Consider the following 22,974-nt stretch of genomic DNA (forward strand, 5'->3'; position numbering starts at 1 on the left):
AAAGACAGAAGGATGTGGTATAATAAGACAAAGAAACAATATTAGTGTGTAAATCCAAGGGAAATTTTACCTGAAGAAATGATTCAGGCCACGAAGGTAAAGAAAATGTATTATATCAAGACAAGTGTCAGAATTTCCTATGGAGAATGGCAAGAAATAACTTACCACTAGACAGGAATATGCCATGTAAAAAGAAAGCTGAAAGAGTATGTTTATCTTGTGGGGAGTATGTTTCTTTGAAATGTAAAAGAATGGTGAAACTTTGAAAAAGTATGAAGAAAAAATGTTTGAGAATATTGACAGACTATATAGGCATGAATATGATTATATATGGATTTTATATGACTAAGACAAAAGAATATGCGAGAAAGATAGAAACAAATTTATTTTATGTAATATGAGTCATTTACATTGAAAGATACAATGACATTTTTTTAATGGGAAATGGATTTTGGCAGATATATCATGGTTGTGGAAGGAGGAGTGGGGGTCAATTATGGAAGAACAACAATGAGGATGTTAGAAGAAAAATGATAAACAGTAAAAAAATAGAAATGTATACATATGTGCCTATAGATGCATATATAATACTTTTATGTTGTGTTATGTTAAGTGTTGTGGGATGTTTTACATCCACCTAGCTAACACCAGTTCAATTAGATGGGGCCTTGCTTTAATGTCTCATGTAAAGGACAACAGCTCCCCCTTATGCTATACTGCAGTGTCAGGAATCAATCTACCTTGTGTGGGATTAGAACCGACAGACTTCTGCACCAAAGGCTAGTGTGCTACTTGTTGCACCATTGACACTATCATCATATATGATCCTCTTATCGTCTTACATAAAATGAATACTGAATTGTTGATGTACATATTTTCACACTTGATCAGGTCTCCAGTGAAACAAGCCTAGGCTTCTTCTGGAGCACTATAAACATACCATCTGAGATATATTTTTCTGTCTTATTATCAGTGCCAGTATTATTTTTACCAGCCCTGTTATCCTGTCCTGAAACTGGTATTTCACAGGCCCAGGTACACTCAGTACAGACCTTGTGACAATATAAGCAAATCTAACAACTCAGTACCATAAACTTATTATATGTGAGGAAAGGTATTTGTTTAGAAAGCCTGTGAGAATGCCTACATCCTCCTATTTTTATCACTGTGAACCATTTTGGTTACTCTTCCTTGCTGCTTTCCTTCTGCAATGTAGCAAATTTCAACCAATCCTGACCACTCTTTCTTCTAATTTCTTGGCATCCATATCTTGAACACATATGGTTACAACTGCAGACCCAATCATAATCCTCTATATTTCTAAACTAAACTAAAACTAGGATCCATCAAATGAAATTTTAAGGGAGAAACAGCAATGTCTGCCCACACAGAATAGTATTTTGCAGCTAGTTACTCACTCTGAAATCTATCAAAATGAAAACGAAAATGAATCAGAAAACTAATATCACAGAAAGTTACCTTCACTTTGTGAATTATTTCAAATATGTTTATAATCTGAAATCTGAGAGTTTACTTCTGTAGCATGTTCCACACAAAGTATCTGACATAGGTGATTCATTAACTTCCACTGTGTCTACCTGGCTCATCTGATCTCACGTCACAAAAGCTCACTAAAAAACCCTAGTATACCATAGGTTCATAGGTTCATAGGTAGGTACTAGGCTATCTGCCCGAGGGCATTTTAAGCCTAGACAGAGTGTGTCGGCTTTTGCTGCCCCATTGATTAATTAACTGAGCCTCTGTCAAGCAGAGCCAATGAAGTGATCCCAGGGGTGTATTTTCTGTTACCCATCCACTTGTCAAGGCTTCTCTTGAAGAGTGTTAGTGATGGGCTCTGCCTAATGTAGTTCAGAATTTTGTTCCAAAGCATGGGGAGTCTCTGTAACAGGAATCTATCCCTCCAGCATGTTCTGTTTATTGTTGTGGTGAGATTTAGCTCACTAGAGCGCATGGCTCGCAGTGACTTGGATTTTTTTAGGTGGAGCATGTCCATCACTTCTGAGATGTACATGGTTTTGTAAGTCAGGCAGAGATCACCTATGAGTAAGCGATATGCCACTGAGTACAGCTGGAGTTTTTTCAGTCGGGCTGCATAGGACATATGTTTGAGGCCAGTAATCCTCTTGGTGAGGTGCTTTTGTGGTATTTCCAACTGTTGGAAGTGTCTTGTGAGGTACATCCCAAATGGGGCATTGTACTCTATGATGGGTCTGATGAGTGATGAGGGGCACTATAACATCTTTATTTCTAGATGCGAACCCCTTAGTAATTAGATGGACCACATAGAAGGATTTCCTAACTACTTTGGCAATATGATTGTCAAAGGAGAGAGGCTGTCACCTATGTGGTAATTCGTGGGTGTTTTGTTTTTCCCAAACAGGATGACTATGCATTTTTTGGCATTTAGTTGATGCCATGACTTTGACACCATGTGTCTGTCTCAGTAAGGCCTTTTTGAAGGATGTCCGTGTCAGCCGGAGAGTCAGTTATGGCTCCCAGTTTGCAGTCATCACCGAACTTGGTTAGCCATAGTTCTCCTGTGTTTGTCTGTACTTCTGAGAAATATATGCCGAACAGTAGGGGTCCCAGAACCGAGCCTTGTGGGACACCACTTGTGACTGGTTTAGAGTCGGACCTGGAGCCCGCTATTCTTACCGTGTGAGTTCTGTCTGTAAGCCAGGTGGCAACGCATCTTGTGACATAGGGGTTTATGTTCTGGCTGGTGAGTTTTTCTATAATACCCGAGTGAGGAATGGTGTTGAATGCCTTGGCGAGATCAAGGTAAGCTGTGTGAACCACCTTTCCCTTGTCTATGGCCTTGGTGACTGTGTCGAAAAAGTCAACCAGATTTAGTAGGCATGATCTGCCCTTAACAAAGCTGAACTGTGTCTGGTCAAGTGTTTGGAGGTTCCCAATGTCTTTGTTAATGAGTTCCATGATGATGCACTCTATAGCCTTGTAGACCAGGCTAGTCAGGCTTATGGGGAAATAGTTACAAGGGTCAATTGTGGCCCCTCCTTTGTGGTGCGGAATAACCATTGCTGTGCGTCAGTCTATGGGCACATAGCCTGTGGAGAGACTGAGGTTGAACAGCATGTTTAGGTGGGGGGTTAGTTTGTTCTGTAGTTCTTGCAAGATGCAGCCTGGGACACCATCTGGCCCCATTGATGCTGTGTTTTTGGCTTTTGAAAGGGCTTTCACCAGTGCTTCTGTGATTTCCAGGACACTACAATTTTCTGGTATTGTTGTGGGCCCTTTTGAAGGTAAGAGGAGGTGAAGTTTGCACTGAATCTATCTGCCAGGATGTTGGCAATATCAGTAGGTTCAGTATATTTTGTGCTATTTTGCACTACCATATCTGCGAGTTGCCACTTGATTCTTGACATAGCTAAAGAAGGCTTTGTGGTTATCTTTCAAATCCTTGGCTCTTTTTCTTTCAAAGTTAGCCTTGGATGATTTTATGAGGGATCTTAGTTTCTTTCTGATACTGATCAGGGATGTCTTTCCTTCTTGGGATTTGCTTTTTTTCTGAACTAGTTTCCTCCTTCTGTTGTATAACCTGTTTATGGCAGGGGTCCATCAGACTGGTTTCCTTCTCTTAGGGGAGTGAGTCTTGATCATGCTAGGGATGGCACAATCCATGCATCCTTGTAGGTGCTCATAGAGTGCAATTGTAAAGGATTCTGCATCTTGAGCAGTGTTATCCTTTAGCGTGGGGGCTGTGAAACTTACCACCTCTGCCTTAAGTAAGGTGAAGTTTGCTTTAGAAAAGTTTTTCACTGTGGTTTCCTTGGTTGGGGGTGGTGGTGGGGTGTGGACATCCAGGGTGATTAGTTTATGGTCTGATCTAACCAATGATGGGTTGACCTCCGGTACGGAACACCTGTCGCCCATGTTGGTGATGACCAGGTCCAATATGTTGCGGCCCCTGGTAGGGGAGTTTACCAGCTGATCCAGAGCATTTGAGTTGATAAATTCCAGGAAGCGCTGTGCCTGGGAGTTTGTACTCAAGTAGTTTTCCCAGTTAATGGTAGGGTAATTGAAATTGCCCAATATCAGGGTGTTCGGTAGGACCTTCATGTTTTCCAGTGTCTGAAGAAAGGCGGAGTGGTGGTCCTGGGTCATGGAGGGTGATCTGTAGCAGGCCACAATTTGCATTGCAGATTTGCTCGATGTTAGCTGCACATGGATGATCTCAGAGGTATCATGCTGTGCCACTAACCTGGAGGTGTGAGTATCCTTGATGAATATGGATACACGCCCTCCTTTTGTGTTTCGGTCCGTGTTCTGTGGCTGAAATGTGTGGTATGAGTTGTAGCCCAGTAGTGCTGGAGTGCTCTCTGGAGCCTTGAACCAGGTTTCAGTTACTGTACAGATGTCGACAAGCTCAGGTGCACACAAAGCAGACCTTATGATAATATAAACAAGTGTTTGAAAGTGGGGCTTCTCTTCTGCAGCTTCCTTACTTTCTTGTTTTTACCCTGAGGTTACTGCAACCAAAATATAAAAAATATGGTAACTGTCAGGCAATGTAAATCCTGCCTCACCCTTTCTCTGAGAGGCTATAAAATCAGGACACACTCTAACAAAAGACACATCAAGCTGAACTGCTATTCTTGAGTGACTGTGATATAAGTCTGGGTAATTTCATTCTGTTCCATATATCTTTTTCTGATGTCATTATGTCACAGAATGCACTTAGAAGATTGAAAATCAGCAGCATATGTTGAGGTTCATAGGTACTTACCAAAAGGGACATTATTCCCAATGATCATCCTAATGAGTGCCAAGTACAGTGGACATGTCCCTGGATCTGGTCACATACTCTTTGATATAAGCTGTGTGATGAAAAAAGGATTTCCTTACAACAGTGGATATGTCATGATCAAAGGACATTTCACTTTCAGCATAGGTTCCCAGTTCTCTAACTACTGGATTGATTTTTATAGGGTTGTTGTCCATGTGATATTTGCAAAGGGAGTTGTGCTTGTCAAGGCATACAAATACATATTTTTTGGCATTTTGTTTTAGTTATAGTCATAGGTTAAGTAAGTACTATGCTAGCTGCCATTGCTGGCCATTTTAAGCCTAGCCTGTTTCTATTTTTGTACTCAAAATAACTTATCCCATTTGATTTTAGATTAATCTTACCCATCCAATGGTTTATACTTATATATTACCCCTGATGAGAATAACTAGGATCATACCATAGAAACTTTGAGGGGGACCCATGCATGGGATAAAGCATTTAGGAGCTGCATTTGTCCATTCCTAGTACAGGGGCAGTCCTAGGGTATATTTTCTGTTTCTCCTCTATAGATCTAAGTTGTGCAAGAAAATGGACATGGATGAACTTTGTTTTATGTGGATGGGGAGTCTGTTCCATAGCAGTGGTATCCTCTATGAAATATACATGTCCTTCTAAACCATTCTGTTGATGTTGCAGAAGAGGTTTAGATCCCCAGACCAAGTATTTCTGATGCCATTTGACTTGCCGATGAGCAGTAAATCAATTAGCAATGGGTCGGAGGATACCTTGTATGTCAGACACAGGTCATCTCTTAGCAGTCTGTAGGCTACAGAGTATAGTGACAGGACTTTGAGTTGGTGCATGTAGGATATGTTGTTTAGGCCTTGAATCCTTCTAGTAAGGTATCAGCGTGTGCATTCCAGTTGTTGCATGTTTCTGGAGAGATACATGTCAAAGGGGGCATTATATTCAATGATCGGCCTAATGAGGGCTGAACTAAGGGGATCAATGGCATCCCTAGATCTAGACACAATCCCTTTGTTTATAAGCTGTGCAATATAAAAGAACACATGTTGGTCAAAAATTAGCTCACTGTTCTCATAAGTTCCCAAATACTGAACAACAGAGTCAACTTGTATTGTCAGTCCGGTAGTTCCCCTGGGTAGATGACTTCAATGATACAATAATGCATTTTTTGGAATTTAGTTTCAGACCATGATTTTGAAACCAGTTATTTATTTGAGACAACTTTCCTGCAGTATGACTAAATTATTTGTGGATTCAATGACTGCTCCTAGCTTGTAGTCGTCTACACACTTAGTTAACCAAAGCTCTTCGGTACTGGCCTTTACTTCAGAAAAGTAGACACCTCCACTGGTGACTAGTCTCTTTGTGGAGGCAACTTTCCCTGTTTTGATTATCTGCATTCTATCTGTGAACCAGTTGCCATAGGGGATTATTCCCAGTTTATTTAGCTTTTCTACTATGTCTGAGTGAGGTATTATGTCAAAAGCTGTGGCCATGTCAAGGCATGCAGTGTATACCATCATGACTTCATCCATTGCTTTGGTAACCTTTTCAAAAAAATCCAGCAAGTTGACTAAGCATGACCTGCCCTTGACGAATCCAAACTGAGTCGGGTTTGGTGTTTGGAGGTTCCCTATTTCCTCATTGATTAATTTCATGAAAACTCTTTCCATGGCTTTGCATATGAGGCTGGTCAGACTTTATGGGAAATTGCCTGGGTCTGTGTAAGGTCTTCCCTTATGCAGGGGAATGACAGTAGCTGTTCTCTATTTGCTTGGTACAAACACTGTATGGAGGCTGAGACTGGGCATTGTTGTTAGGGGTGTAGCTAAATTCGGCTTCATGCTATTTGCTTGTACTGCTAACATAGCTGCAAAATGCCTTGTGATTATCCTTTTAAGAGTTTGCTACTTTCAATTCATAGTCGGCCTTACTCTTCCTCATAATGTTTTTAATATGCCTGCAGACCTACTTACACTCTTTTTATGAGTAATGGCATTATTTTGTTCCATATATTTCATATAATTTTCCCTCATACTGTAAAGATTTTTGTTTATCTTGAGAGTTCCTCAAAAGGGATCATTCTCTGAAATTCTCACCATACATATCCCTATTATGTGCTTACTTATTTATATAAAGAAATGGCTGTAAAAGTCCTAGATAAATGTGATGGCTTTAGAGGTTAGTTCAAGTTAGGGGGCAAAGCAGCTTTGAAATTATTAAGGTAATCTAATAGGGATATAAGGCTGGCCTTACATTAGTCTTTGAATATGATTTAAGGAAAAAATGTCACTCGAATTTTCATATTTGATCAAGGATAGAATACAATTAATTTTTGTACAGGCAAAGGCAGCATTTGTAGATAAAAAGTCAAGTACATTTCTTCCTGTCATGTGAATTTGGACAATTTAATCCAGGAGGGTTGGTGTCAATGAAATCTATGAAATGTTTAACATATTTCTTGGTAGTTGTTTATGATTCCAGTTGAGTGTGGGTTTATTGTATTTACTAGATATGGAATCCAAGTTGTTAAGGTTGCTAAAGTAGTCCTCAGGTGATATTAAAGGGGATTAGCAGATGGTAATGAGGTAGCGTTTGACATTATCAGGTGTGCTCAAAAGGTAACAGAGCTTGAATTCAGAAATATTTGGCATCAGTTAATATCTGAGCCCATGAAAACACTCAGCCACTGTCGTCAGGCAGTCCAAAAGGATGATAGATGCTGTACCCTGTTATAAAAAAGGTTTTTAGGACATTGAAACAATGCTTCTGTAACAACACCTATATGAAATTTGCATAAATGGTTCAACGGTCTCTAAATCAGTTAATTTATTGTTTAAACACCAAGTACTGCACAATAATGTAAGCTAGATTAGAGTTTTCTAGTTTGGAATGTCTGAAAATGAACTTCGCTTAATAAAGCCAGTATGGGAAAAGGTCTTAGCTAGCATGCAAAAGACATATAGAGAGGTGAACTCAAACTGTGAATCCTTGGCAATGCAGGCCAGCAGTTGTTGCACTTTATACCTTGTACAGAGCACTACAGAGTTTTAATAAAGAAAAGAAAAAAGATTTTTTGTTTTTACTTTTAAAGTCTAGCAAACTGCTTGCTACAGTTTAGACCACACAGGGAGTGCTACAGTGCTGAGGCTTGATTTCAAATTAAATTATGGATGTTAAAAGGTGGTATTGCACTAAACAGTGACTGGGATGATTGATGGCTGATCACAACCCCTAACACTTTGCTCCTGAGACAGTTGTCCCTTTACCCACCCTAGCTACACTAGTATGGCCAGCAGTTTATTATTTCTCATTTATTCCTCCAATATGTGATTTTAAACACCTCTGCGTACATTAAAGTGATCTTCTAGTGTCAGGTTGGTAATTATGACCATTTTGCAACTTGTCTGGTTCTGATTCTCGGTTTGCAGCATGTGGTGAATGGCACTGCTTCAAGTACAAGTTTTTTCTTCTTACTTTCAGGCTTGCCCTCCTGGCTTTTTTTTGCCCATTTTTTTTCTTTGCATACTCTCAAGCAGTTTCCAGTTTTACATTTTGTTAATATTTAAAGCTCTGACCCCTTTTGTAACCATTTTCCTCACTTCAGGAGTGCATGGTTGAGATTCAGCATCCATCCCCTGCCGCTATACCTGAAGTCCTACTGTACCTCTTATTATAGCTCACATACTATGCAGTATTTATAAAGTACAGCGAGTGGTCGAGATTCAACAACCATCCCCTGCAGCCATATCTGAAGTCCTACTATACCTCTTATTATAGTTCACATACTATGCAGTATTTATAAAGTACAGTGAGTGGTCGAGATTCAGCATCCATCCCCTGCCGATATACCTGAAGTCCCACTGTACCCCTTATTATAGTTTACATTCTATGCAGTATTTATAAAGTACATCAATAATCATGTTAACAAATCATTTTGTAATCATGGCTTTATGAGTCAAAGTGTTTCAAGTAAATATCAGTGTTACCTGCCACAAATAACAAATGGCATACTCCTCTAGAGTGCATAAGCAAAAGCATAGGACTCGTATATGAATTTCCATTTACTGACTGGTGAGACAGTTTAGCATTAACTAGTAAGCTAATTCAAATGGATCTATATCAGCATTTCTGAAGCAAGCCTTTTATAACTGCAGACACAGTGCAAAGTTACTTACATATCACATACTACATATTGCAATTAGTGGTCAGCTACGCTCCAAGAGAAGTCTACCCTTTTTTCTATGTGCAAATGTAGATATTTTGAACACTATATTTCTGTGCTGATATCTTTGCAGAGTGTTTGTGATCCAAATATTTTAGTTTGGACTAGGCTTCTGTAGCGTACGTCTCAGCCTATGATAATGCTTAAAGAATCCACAGTCTCACTAGGCATATCAGCAAATTCTAAAAACACTGTCCATGCAGGGAAGGAAATGACGTGGTTGATGATTAGTGTGCTCTATCCTTAAACACATTTTCTATGCTATCGATAACACCATGGGATAGTTCAGATGCTTTTGTCAAGATGAACAGTATTCAGCACGAGAATTATTGCACTGTTTTATCAGTTTCCATTTTGATGACAGATATAGTGTAGAGTCTTGGCTGAAAGACAGAGTGGGAGTTACAGGTGACTCATCAAAAAGTATGAAAATGACCAGGGTTGTTCCTCCGGATTCAGTGCAGGGACCTCTCCTTTTCAGTATTCACTTCTCAGATCTTCAAGCAGTGAGCCAGGACCTCTTGCTAACAGAGTCTGCAGATGACTACAAACTGGGGTTTCTATTAAGTCACTGTTTGACAATCAAATCCTCCAGAATTAACTCTCACTAGCAAACTCTTGATGAACCAAAATGGGTTCAAACGAAATATTAAAAAGAACAGTAACATCACTTTTGCTAGACAACTCCTTCCCTCATTATCATGCAGGGACAAATATCTACTGCAAAATGCAAATGTATCAGGGACCTGAGAACAGGTTGGCAATTCCTTGTCTTTTAACAATGATGAACAATAGTTGCCAGGAATTTTTTTTTTATTTATCACAGCTAATTGCCAAAGGAATATCACTAAGTTTTAAAGAGGTAATCGCTCCCTTAAATTCTTCATTGATCAGACCATTTATAAGTACAATGCCCCTATCAGGCTGTACCTCACTAAATATAACAAAGATTTAGAAATACCCCAAAGATTTCTGACCAAAAAGATTATATGCCTAAAGCCCTGAGCTATAAAGAGAGGCAGGAAGCTTCATCCTTTTAATTACTGTCTTAGAGAGTTTCAAGCGGAGCTCTCTGTCTGACTTAGCGCATCATCAGAGCCCAGTTGTTCCTGACCTCTTGTATGTCTGCAAGTCTTATATCTCTAACAGTACTTGAACCAAGGACCTAAATCTTCACCACCAGATAAATAAAATATGGTGGAGGGACAGATTTATAACCTAGCATCTTCCAAAACTCGGGAATAGATTTCCACTGCATGTTAAACGGTGTCACTCACTATCTTTCTTTAAACATAATCCAAAAGACTGGAATTGGATAGTTAGCTACAAATTTAATCCAGATCTGACTGTTATGCACCCCCCCAGAAAGGAGATGCTGCCTGAGGGAAGGCACTGGTAAAGTGTGAATAGCCTTAAGACTTAGTGGCTTTGCAATATCTATAATCCATAAATCTATAGCACAGCAATGAATAGTGTTTGATTGGCAGACAGTGGATGAAGAAAAATCTCCTTTTCCCTAATATTGTGGTATCTTGGAGGTAATATATATTACATTGCAGGGGGTTTTAAGTGCATAGCTCCCCATGTAGGGAGGAAGGAATCCTACCCCTGAAAATAACATTCAGTTTGGTTTGTAGCTGCCAGTTTTCATGGAAAATTGTCATTATTTAGTATTGCAAAGAATTACACTGCTATGAAACACTCTGTTGAATATTCCCACTGCACCTGTATGTGTAAATTGGGTCTATATCAATTTGTAGAAGGTTCATTTCTGCAAACCATTCTTCATTGACCTGAAACCACCGAACATTCACATGTAGTGATATTGTGATGATGTTCTTTATCTATGATATATGTCTTAACATCTTACTCATAGCGCATCATATAACTGATTATTAGAGGTAATTTCTCCAGACATTTTTTTACTATTTCAGCTGATTTATGAATGGACCTTCCTTAAAAAGTTCCTGAGTTGATTCATGATCTCCACCAGCCAAAATGCTTATTTTTCCATCAATTTTCCATTTCAGAGTAATTTGCATACATATAGTGATGTCATAACCCACCTGTATGAAGGCAAAATTTGTAGAACTTGCCAGTTTGACAAGGTGTCAGTTGTCAACACCTGCCTGCATATCAATAAATAATGACTCTGAAATGACACAACTACATTCTTATGTGACGTACATTGAACTCCTACAGTAGGGGAAGGCAGTCAAAGCATTCATCTGCAGTGGGGTGGAGTGAGTGGAATTCGTAACTCTTAAAAAGGGGCATTACTTATAGCTCCAGTTTAATAGGAAGGATGGTTCTGTTATAGCTAACATAGAATGCACTTTTTAATGCACCCTTCTTTAGGTTGATTTTCAAGTAATTACCAAAAGGATGTAAAGATAGGGAAGGTCATACAAGTAGAGAGTTCATGCATATGAATGCTAATTACCAAACTCTAATTCTTGGTAACAGTGATAATGCTCACTAAAGATGTACACTGAAGACCAAGTGGCCTTGCTAAATATAAATAATAAAATACGAACAAACTAATAAACAATACCAGCAACTCAAGAACACAGTCCAGGTGTATTACCTGGACTGTGTTCTTGAGCTGCTGGTCTTGCTAAATATGTTTGCAAGTCAGACATTGTTTAAACAGAAACTGGGGGAAGTAAGCATTCTGTTGGAATTTTGAATATATCACTCATCCATGAGTGCTTATCTGCTTGATGACAAAACATTATACCATTTTCAAGTTCCATTACAGGTGACTTCTTGGATCCCTCAATGTTGTCCATCATGGATGTAAAGGAGAACAGCACAGCTATCATCAAGAACTCCCTCTCATTTTCGTGTTACAGTAGTAGTTATGGGGTATGTACAGACTGTGAATGGTCCTCTTTCTACAGGTTTATTTCAGACAAACATCTCAAGGATTTTATCATGCTGCTTCTTTAACACCTCAGTAGAACAACCCATTAAATAAAATGTGATATCTTCCTGGTGGAAACACTATTCTTGTGAAAGATAATGTATTCTTACAGTTTATGGCCTGAAACTCAGGGATACCAGGCATAGATTCAATGATCATCATGAAAAGAGTTTTTTAATATACAGATTGCAGCCAAATTAGCTTACTCAAATGGTGCATGGACAAGTCCATCAATCACAAATTCAAATGCCTCCAAGTAGAGGTGGTCATTAAATGAGCAAAAAGATGTAGCAGCTCTCCGATAAGGAAATGGCTAACTAGCTGGGTTTGGACCATGATTGTGATGTTGACATTTACACTGGCCAATTAAATACTGACAGCAAAATTATACAGGTTTGAGAAAAATGTCTAGATCATCCACATGCTAAAGTAAGGGGATGGGCAAAGGTACTGCTCTTATCAAACTGGAATTCCACTTAGAAGTTATACACCTTCAAGTTGATTGCTTCCTAGCAAAATCAATCATCCTTACTATGACTTTCCCAGCCAATTCTACATTGCCAGTTTTTCTGCATTGTGAAGTAGGCCCTGTGGAGAAGATTGTTTGGCCCAGATTTTGTGGATTTCCAGGCCATGAACTGTAATATATTCCTTTACTGATATTGACTCTGGAGGCTGGAACATGCACTTTATGCTCACCAAGAGGTAAGAAAACTTACTGTTTGTCTTTATTTCCATAATATCATGATGAGACATTGAATTAGAATGAATGTTTGGAATGTGTTCAGAAATTTAAATGTCATCGTAATAGAAAATGCATCCCTGCTACTGCTGCTACTTATTTGTGCTGAACACAATAGAAGATGAGGGCAAATTTCTCCAGAGTGGCAAATAGTTTGATCTGTGGACTGCTACATACCCAGAAGGCATTTACCAGGCATGGCCTTTAATTCTACATGAGCAGAGAGCCTGAGTCTGAGAACAGATTCCAGCTGCACTGATTTTGGTTACATGGGCTCTGGAGTAAGGAAGTGTTTCTTTTTTCCCCCCAAGCTGAGCAATGTTAAGAGTGAGTGTATGCATTATACAGTTGTTTGTCTGTTGCATTTTTTTTTTGCCAAAGTCAGGGTTTGGTGAAATTAACTACATTGTCATGGAGGGAAATGGTATTTGTGACAGTAGCCGTAAGGAGTAAATCTAAACTTCAGTGCAGTTCTGGAATACTTCACAGCATGTACCTTTTGATTTTCTTCTGTAGCTGTGTTAACAGTTCATGTAGTAATGGGCCTAGTTAGGAGACCGTGGAGCCTATTTGGATGTCAATAGCAAAAGATCATGGACTATATGTTGACCTTCTGCCCTCTCCTATTTTTATGAACCACACAGCAGAATGCTTATATGCATGAACTTCTTAAAATGATATAATACTAAAATCTTTGTATAGTAGCAATAGATATTCTCCCAGATAAAAACATCCCAGTACTAGAAAATATCCTATCCTGGATAGCCACTACAGTTTCCAACAAAACCATTATGTTAGGTGATGTCGGTGTAAACTGGGAAAACCTAGCATCAGATTTCTCAGCTAACATCATAAATCTCTTTAGCTTCTCACAACTCATTATGACACCAATTAGATATGATAAATTATTCACACATGGCTCTATATTATATTAGAACCTGGTCTCTGAGCAAATAAAATTTACCCTAGCTGGCACCTTTACCAGTCCCCTAAATGACCATCTACAATATTATTTTTAAAGCAATACTTCCTATATATCCAAAGAAAATCAACAGAAAATAACCAGTAACCTAACCAAATTAAACCACAACTCCATTCTTAATGTACTCCTGTCTATGAACTGGTCTTTACTACAGAAATTACCTCTTGAGTTTGCTACAGACCCTGCCTCTTGAGTACGCTATAGACCCTGCCTCTTGAGTATGCTATAGACCCTGCCTCTTGAACTCCCTACAGACCCTCATGTTGAGTATGCTACAGACCTAGCCTGTTGAGTACGCTACAGACCCTGCCTGTTGAGTATGCTACAGACCCTGCCTTGAGTAGGCTATATACCCTGCCTCTTGAACTCCCTACAGACCCTGCCTCTTGAGTTTGCTACAGACCCTACCTGTTGAGTACACTGTAGGCCCTGCCTGTTGAGTACCCTACAGACTCTGCCTGTTGAGTATGCTACAGACCTTGCCTCTTGAAGATGCAGTAAATCATTTTAATACTGCATTCCTACACATCCTTAACAGATTTGTTCCCTTTCATTCATAAAGATTAAAAATCAACCAGACTCCAAGTTAACAAAGTCAACTAAACATCTAATATCACTCAAGAATAAAGCATGGAAGGATGGCTAGCCAACAAAACCAGCTCTAATCAACAAAACTTTTAGGCACCTCCACAATCAAGTCAAAAAACAAGTTACTAAACACAAAAAATATATACATATTTTACAATGACCTTCAAGCCACCAAGAAAAATAACCCTAATAGTTTTGGACCATTCTTAACTCACTACTTAATTCTGGTACTAAAACTAACTCCAAGCCACATCTTGATAACTCTCTTCTTCAGACTACCACTACTTTTAATATATGTTTCATTAATAGCATAGGCATCCTAAACTCTGTCAATTCTAATCCACATATAGCTTTAAATCAGCATTTTCCTATCATCATTCATTCAATACTTTCCTTCAAAACATGTCTTCATAGTTTCATCTATCCTCTCTCTAAACAATGACTACTATAGATCCAACCCTTAATACTCAGTTTTCTTCACAACCTTTCTGTACAAATCACATAAAAGCAGTTTATATAAGCTTAAACCCAGCTCAACCTCCACAGATAAACTTCCCGCTGAATATCTTGAACTAGTTGCAGATGCCATAGCTTATCCAGGCAGCCTTCTCATCAATAGATGGATCACTAAAATGTAAGCCCAAATGCTATGAAAAAAGTTGTTCATCATGCCATTACAAAAAAGAGGCAACTCCATTGAAGTATCAGATTTTTGACATATTGCCATCCTATCCCCCATCTCCAAATTATTAGAGAAATGAGTACATCATCTCCTCAAGATTCTCCAAAATGAACTTCTTACCTCCACTCAACATGCCTTCAGGCCAGCCCATAGTACTATAACCACCCTACTTATTTTCATAGATACTATAAACAGTGCTGGAGACTCCAGAAAAAAATTGTTTCCTCATTTGTATAGACCTCTCAAAAGTCTTTGTCTCTGTCTTCCATGCCAAAAGTCTACCTTGGCTTTCTAAGCTTGGTCTCTTCTCTTTCTCTTCCTTGATCAATTGGTTTTCTAGGTATGTATCTAACAGACAAAATCCATAAAATGGTAAGGCTCCCTTACCCTACCTACCAAATGTTAGCAGTGTCCCCAATGCTCTATCATTGGCCCTTTCCTTTTTGACATCTTTATCAATAGCCTCCATACAGCCTCCTGTCAAAGCTCTTTAATTCAATATGCAGATGACTCTACTTTATCTCCTCCTCAAACAACCTGTCAGACCTACAACAAAAAACCCAGGAAGCTTTCTCCTTTCTGGAAACATGGCTTCATAACTCTCAATTGTTACTCAACATTAAAAAGACCAAAGTCCATCTCTTCATCTCCAAGACATGTTATGTTGATAAGTTTTAAAATACGCTCTTAAAAACAACACAGTAACTGAAATTGCTCCAGTCACTAAACTCCTAAGTTTTGCAACTGATGAAAATTTGAAATTTCACCTCCATATCCAGAACAACATAAAAAAACACATCAAAACCAGGGTTACTCTATAGGCATACGTCATGTCTAAGAACATCTAACAGAATCACACTAGCCAATATGTACATTTTACCTTCATTCCTGTAAGGAGCTGCTGTTCTCCCCATCCTCCAAATAAAACTTGAATCTTGTTACAATAAAATAGCCAAATTTGCAACTAGTTCTACACATAACACACCATTGTAGTCTCCAATAATCTCCTAAATGGCTTGAGCTATCACAGCACCTTACGACTTCTAACCATCCATAACACTATCTAAGGATTCTCTGCCTGCCCTGTCAACTCTCTGTTCTTCACACCTGTATTCTTACATGATTTTTACAATCAGAAGACAAATAACTTCTTTCATGGCATAAGCCCAACAAATCTGCTGGAAAAAGTTATACTAATTTTCAGTAGCTAAAGCTTGGTGCAACTGTCCTACTAATATCAGACTTAACCTTAACCACTGTGCCTTGAAACATGCATTGCCAGTGGCACAACGGGTAGCATGCTTCTCTTTAGTGCAGAAAGCTGTGGGTTTTATTCCCAAGCTAGGTAGGTCAATTACTGACATTGCAGTTCAGTATAAGGGGGGGGCACTGCATTCCTGAGTGTACCATCCTTTGGAACTTCAGATGAGATGCTAAAATGAGGCCCCATCTGCTTAAGTTGGTGGTAGCTCAGATGGCTGTAAAATATCTCACAGAACCTATTGAAAAGAGTAGGGGACATTTCCCCTAGTAGCATATGTGAAGGCTGCCAGCCTAGCCAGATAGAATTTTATAAATAATTCTGTCATTTGTAAATATTAATGTAAGGCACAGGCTTGTTGTCTTAAATGGAAAAAACTGTTGTTAGATGTGGAACTGCAAAAAATGTCACAACAGTGCTGTCTACTGCCCAAGTAAAAGCATGTTGTGACCCTTTGATCTAAAGTCGGCTCCAGCCCATCTAGATGAAGACATTATTTCGATTATTTAAACCAAGAGTTAAATTGCTATATTTAAACATGCAAATGTATTTTTATTGATTTGCTGCCTGACCAGCTGCAATATAACACAAGGAGATAAGAATGTAAATGCAGTTTCTGTTAGCCTGGGAATCCAGGGAAGTGTGAATATCGATGTAATGTGTAGCCTGGAAACCACAGGAAAGTGTGAAGAATAACGTAATGTGAATCAGAACTGCAATTTCAATTTAAACAGAGAGAACCAGAGATTATTAAGCATTTTGTCTTGACCATCTAACTCATCAGCACTCTGTCTTTTTCTTATGCAAGTAATCTTAGACTTGTGTTTTCTTTTAGACACATCTAGAAACTAGAAAGATTAGACTATGTTTTTTCTGTGATGTCAGAACTGTCCTACTGAATAATTTTAAGTATTTTTCTGTGATCTCTGAACTCTTGACTAGCACTGTGTAGTAAGAAGTATTGTCTTGTGTTTTTATTATTTATTATTAAATATTTTAAAACCATTCAACTGTGGCTGCTTTGTGTAGAGATAATTTAAGCTTTAGACAACATTGTATATTTATAATGATTACTGTACCAAGTTACTCCAATAAGCCTTGACTGTTTAGTTATACTACCAGTTGGATAATATTATTGCACAGTAATAATTGGACACCATTTTAAGGGCCTTTGAGTAGCTGATAATTCTTATTGGGTGGTGGCAGGGTACTACTGCATATTCTGGGAAAAGGGGGACAGCTGAAGAACCTGTGCCAACCTTCCCCAGGAGTGTCTATGTGGTTGTATAAACTCTTATCTTAAAGTGTGTGAGTGTGTGTGCGTCAGCTACTTGGACAGGGACACGAAGCACTGGTTGGACAGAGAGGGTGCTAGAGGTTTTAGTTTGCCCACTAGGCTGAGATCTGGACCCTATAGCTGTGCCAGTGGGGAGTCTTTCTGGGGACCTGGAGAACAAGGGAGTGACCAGCTCCAGACTGACTGTGATCTCTTTGTGCTCTTAAGGGAAATTGCACTTTACTGTGTGTATTTGTTATCCTTTCTTCATATATGAGACACCTATCTGGTGTTAGTGGTGAGGATTGAGGATCCTTGATTGCTGGGCCAGGGCACGGGTGTCACATATTAATTGTTTGGCAGTGGTGAGATATCCACATCACATATTAATTGGCTGGCAAATACTAATTGGCTTGCTGTGGTGTGGGTAGAGTGAATTCCTGTAGCTTGTGTACAGTGAGCTTTGAAGGTGTCTTGTACTCTAAAATAGCCACACAGTCAATACTCAGAGTTCAGATCACAATTGTTTTATTTATTTTGCTTGCTTAGCTAGTCAAAGTGAGCAGGCAGCATGTCAGCAGAGGAGTATGGAAAGCTGACAAGGAGCCAGCTGGTGGAGATGTGCCAGGATAGGGGACTGGTGCATGGAAACCTGACTAAGGCATACCTGATTGCAGCCTTAGTTACAGCTGCATCGGAAAATAGCAACCAGGAGGACAATCAGACTGGCAGTGATGATATAATACCCTCAGAGAATGGACAGCTCAACTTTTCTGCAGAGGACTTAAAAATCCATCTGGAGTTAAGGAGACTGGAGTTGGAGGCCAGGTGTTTGGAGATAGAAGCCAAGGAAAAGGAGAGGCAGAGGAAGCATGAGAGAGAAATGCTGACTCTTTGCTAGAGTCATGGAAGTAGTAGGGAAGGGAGTAATTGGATCCCAGAAGCACAAAAGGTCAGTAAATTTCTTCCGCAGTTTAATGAGGGGGAGAATTTTGATAGTTTCATTCATATGTTTGAGAGGGTATGCAAACAGTATAGTGTTGACCAAAGGCTCTGGGTACAGTTCCTGACCCCCTTATTCCATGGTAAAGTTGTAACTGTATTGTCTAAAATGTCTGACGTTGCATGTTTTGATTATACTGCAGTAAAAAATTGTCTATTTGAGTTTTTTAAGCAAACACCTGAAACATATAGGAAAAAGTTTCATGAGCATAGACGCAAGGCAGATGAAAGTGTGTGAATATGTTGCTGAACTGAGCACTTATTTCCATAGGTGGGTGAGTGGATGTCAGGTCACCACTTTTGAAAAGCTGGCAGACCTTTTGGTAAAAGAACAAGCCCTTAGCACTTTGCCTGAGACCTTGAGGATCTGGTTAGCTGATAGACAATGTGCTACTTCAGATGATTTGGGGAAGAAGGGAGACCTATACCTGGTGAGCAGGGCAGCTCTGCAAAGGTAGGGGACCCCCAGTACTGCTCATGGGTTTAAAGGAACCCATGGTGGGCAGCACAGACTGCCCCAACATAATCTGCAAGTAGCAGGGGAAGCCACTAGTCGATGTACACATCCAGGAGCTAGGGTTAAATGTTTTGAATGCAACCAGTGGGGCTATGTGGCATACAGCTATCTACAGAGGCAAGGTGGGGAACAAAAGGTGAGAGAGACAGTAAGTGGGAAAGACAAAATGCCAATAGTAGGTTGTCTTGAGACAACAGGGGTACTGAACTACCATCCTGCAGATGTCCTGATAGGGAAGGATTTGGATGAGGCAGTACCATGTGCTTATGCAGTTACACACGGTCAGGCTAGGAGACAAGGATGTGGATTTAGTAGCCTGGGGGAGACCCAGACAGACTGGGTACTTGCAGCTTGGACTGGTGAGGTGGTTACTTCAGGGAGGAAGCTACTCTGTAGCAGTGAGACTGAATGTGAGCCACAGCTGCTTGTGGGTACTGATGGTGCCTTGGATAGAGTGACTGCAAAGGTAGAGGTGAGTAGTAGTACCCAGGCTGACAGTGAGGCACCACTGTCAGAGAATGCCAGACTTCCTGTGGAAGGGGAGCTGGGAAGGGTTACAAGGAGAGAGTTGAGACAGGCTCAGCTCTCAGACCCTACATTCCAAGGCCTGAGGCAGGTAGCTAGGGAGGCACCTGATTCTCAAGGAAAGATGCAATCTGTATACTGGGACAAAGGGTTACTATACAGAGAGGGGACCTCTGAGGGAGGGCTAGAAGGTGAGAGAGTACAGCTGTTGGTAGTGCCTCGAGCCTACCATCTGGCGCTTCTAGCCATAGTCCATGATATTCCCTTTGCAGGTCATATGGGCATAAAATGTACAAAGAGGCATATTATGCAGAACTTCTATTAGCCTGGAATTTCCAGAGATGTAACAGGGTACTGCAGGACCTGTGAGCAGTGCCAAAATGTAGGCAAGGCAGGAGACAAGGTAAGAGCTCCTTTGATGCCTTTGTCTGTGATTGAGGAGCCATTTCAGAGAGTTGCTATGGATATTCTGGGTCCTCTGAGTACCCCAAGTTCCACAAGGATAAAATATATCCTAGTGGTAATGGACTATGCTACTCGATACCCTGAGGCAGTGGCTTTGTCCTCCACTGAGGCAGAGAAGGTGGCAAATGCTTTGTTATAGATTTTCAGCAGGGTATGTTTTCCAAAAGACATACTGACTGACAGAGGTGCCAATTTCATGTCAGACCTGCTGGCTTGTCTGTGGAAGTCCTGTCGGGTGAAGCACATGAAGACCACCCCCTACCATCCCCAGACTAATGGTGTTGTTGAGAGATTAAACTCTACAATCAAGTCCATGCTACAGGCATTTGCAGATCAGTTTAAGAGGGAGTGGGAAAATATTTGCCCCATCTGTTGTTTGTTTACAGAGAGGTTCCCCTTTGAGTTGCTGTATGGGCATAGGGTGAGGGGACCTCTAGATTTAATTTGAGATGAGTGGGAGGGTGAGTGCGAGTTTCACAAGGGGTCTGTTGTGACATGCATCCTAATCCTCAGGAAACGGCTCAGTGAACTCATGGGCTTGGCCAAGGAGACCCTGGCAGAAGCCCAACAACAGAAAAAGGTGTGGTATGACAGGAATGCTTGAGTTAGAGAGTATGCTGTGGGGCAGCAGGTAATGGTTCTCATTCCTGTCAGACACAACAAGCTTCAAGCAGCTTGGGAGGGACCCTACAAGGTGGTAAGAAAGGTAAGTGATGATAAATACATGGTGGAACTGCTAGGCAGAAGGCAGGGGTACAAATTGTACCATGTTAACATGATGAAACCATACCATGATAGGGAGGCTCTTTTGTTGAGCATTTGCAGTGGATTTCATGACGAGTCTGAGGGAGATCTGGGGACTGATCTCAGTGAAGCTCGGGCTGACAACTCGGTGGAAGGGGTAGCAATGTCTCAGCAGCTATCTCCTACCCAGGTTCAAGAAATCCGAGCAGGCTTGCAGGAATTTGGGGACATGTTCACTGGGAAACCAGAGGCAGCACCAGGTGGACAGAGGACCCCAAAGGCCTATTAGCAGGCCCCTTCTATAGTGCCTGAGAGAGTCAAACAGACTCTGAGTGAGGAGGTGCAGAAGATGCTGGAACTAGGGGTGATTCATGAGTCCAACAGTCCCTGGGCCTCCCCATTGGTGTTGGTGCCAAAGGATGGCAGCACCAGGTTCTGTGTGGACTACAGTAAATTAAATAGTCACAGAGTCAGATGCTTACTCCATGCCTAGGACAGATGAGGCCCTAGAGCAGTTGGGTGGGGCTAAGTATCTTACAACCATTGATCTTACCAAGGGTTACTGGCAGGTGCCCTTGACTCCCAGTGCTAGAGAGAAGTCAGCCTTTGTGACTCCTTTTGGCTTGTATGAGTTCACCAAGATGCCCTTTGGGATGAAGAATGCCCCAGTGACTTTCCATAGGCTGGTAGATCATATCCTAGCAGGAGCAGGAGGGTTTGCCCTTGGTTACCTAGATGATATTGCCATCTACAGACATTCCTGGCCAGACCACCTTCAGCATGTCAGGGAGGTGCTGGGCAGACTACAGAGGGCAGAGTTGACCATTAAGCCAAGCAAATATCAGGTGGGTATGGCAGAGGTCTCCTACGTAGAACATAGAGTGAGAAGTGGTAAGATAAGGCCAAAGTGGAAGCCATTCAGGCATGGCCTGCACCTGTTACTAAAAAGCAGGTGAGGGCATTATTAGGGATAGCAGGGTACTACAGAATGTTCATCCCCGATTATAGTACCATGGCTGCTCCCTTCACAGACCTGACAAGGAAGAACAGGCCAGATAAGGTAATGTGGACCCCAGCATGTGAGCAGGCATTCCAGAAGCTTAAAGAAACTTTGGGAGGACCCCCTGTGTTAGCCAGGCCAGATTACAGCAAAGAATTTGTTGTGCAGCTGGATGCTTCTGACCATGGGGTGTGGGCTGTACTTAGCCAGATTTATTCAGAGGGAGAAGAGCACCCAGTGGTTTATCTCATTCGTAGGCTCCAACCGAGGTAGGAATGCTATGCAACTGTAGAAAAGGAATGTCTAGCTATAGTGTGAGCACTGCAGAAACTTCAGCCTTATTTGTATGGAAGGAAATTCACTGTTATGACAGATCACAGCCCCCTAACATGGTTAAACAGAGCCAGCCAGCAAAATGCCAAGGTGCTAAGATGGAGCCTGGGGTTGCAAGCATATGATATGTCAGTGTGGCACCACAGTTGGGTTAGCAATGCCAAGGCAGATGGGCTCTCAAGATAGGGAATGGGGTGAGATACACTCAGATAGACCTAACCCTCTCAATCAGCATTTCTCAAGGGTCACTTGAAAAACTAGCTTTAGTTCTCCAGAGGTGGGGGGAGAGAAATATGAAGGCTGCCAGCCTAGCCAGATAGAATTTTATAGATAATTCTGTCATTTATAAATATTAATGTAAGGCACAGGCTTGTTGTCTTAAATGAAAAAAAAAACTGCTGTTAGATGTGGAACTGCAAAAATGTCACAACAGTGCTCTCTACTGAAGAAGTAAAAGCCTGTTGTGACCGTTTGATCTAAAGTCGTCTCCAGCCGGTCTAGATTAAGACATTCTTTCTGTTGTTTTAACCAAGAGTTAAATTGCTAGATTTAAACATGCAAATGTATTTTTACTGCTCTGCTGCCTGACCAGCTGCAAGATAACACAAGGAGATGTTAAGAATGTAAATGCATTTTCTGTTAGCCTGGGAACCCAGGGAAGTGTGAAGAATGATGTAATGTGTAGCCTGGGAACCCCGGAAAAGTGTGAAGAATGATGTAATGTGAATCAAAACTGCAATTTCAATTTAAACAGAGAGAACCAACGATTATTAAGCATTTTGCCTTGACCATCCAACTCATCAGCACTCTGTTTTCTTATGTAAGTTATCTTAGACTTGTGTTTTCTTTTTGAAATAGCTAGAAACTAGAAAGATTAGATTAAGTGTTTTTCTGTGATGTCAGAACTG

The sequence above is a fragment of the Protopterus annectens genome, chromosome 6.part0, assembly GCF_019279795.1.
Source record: "Protopterus annectens isolate FY-2018-M chromosome 6.part0, PAN1.0, whole genome shotgun sequence".
Lineage (NCBI taxonomy): Eukaryota > Metazoa > Chordata > Ceratodontiformes > Protopteridae > Protopterus > Protopterus annectens.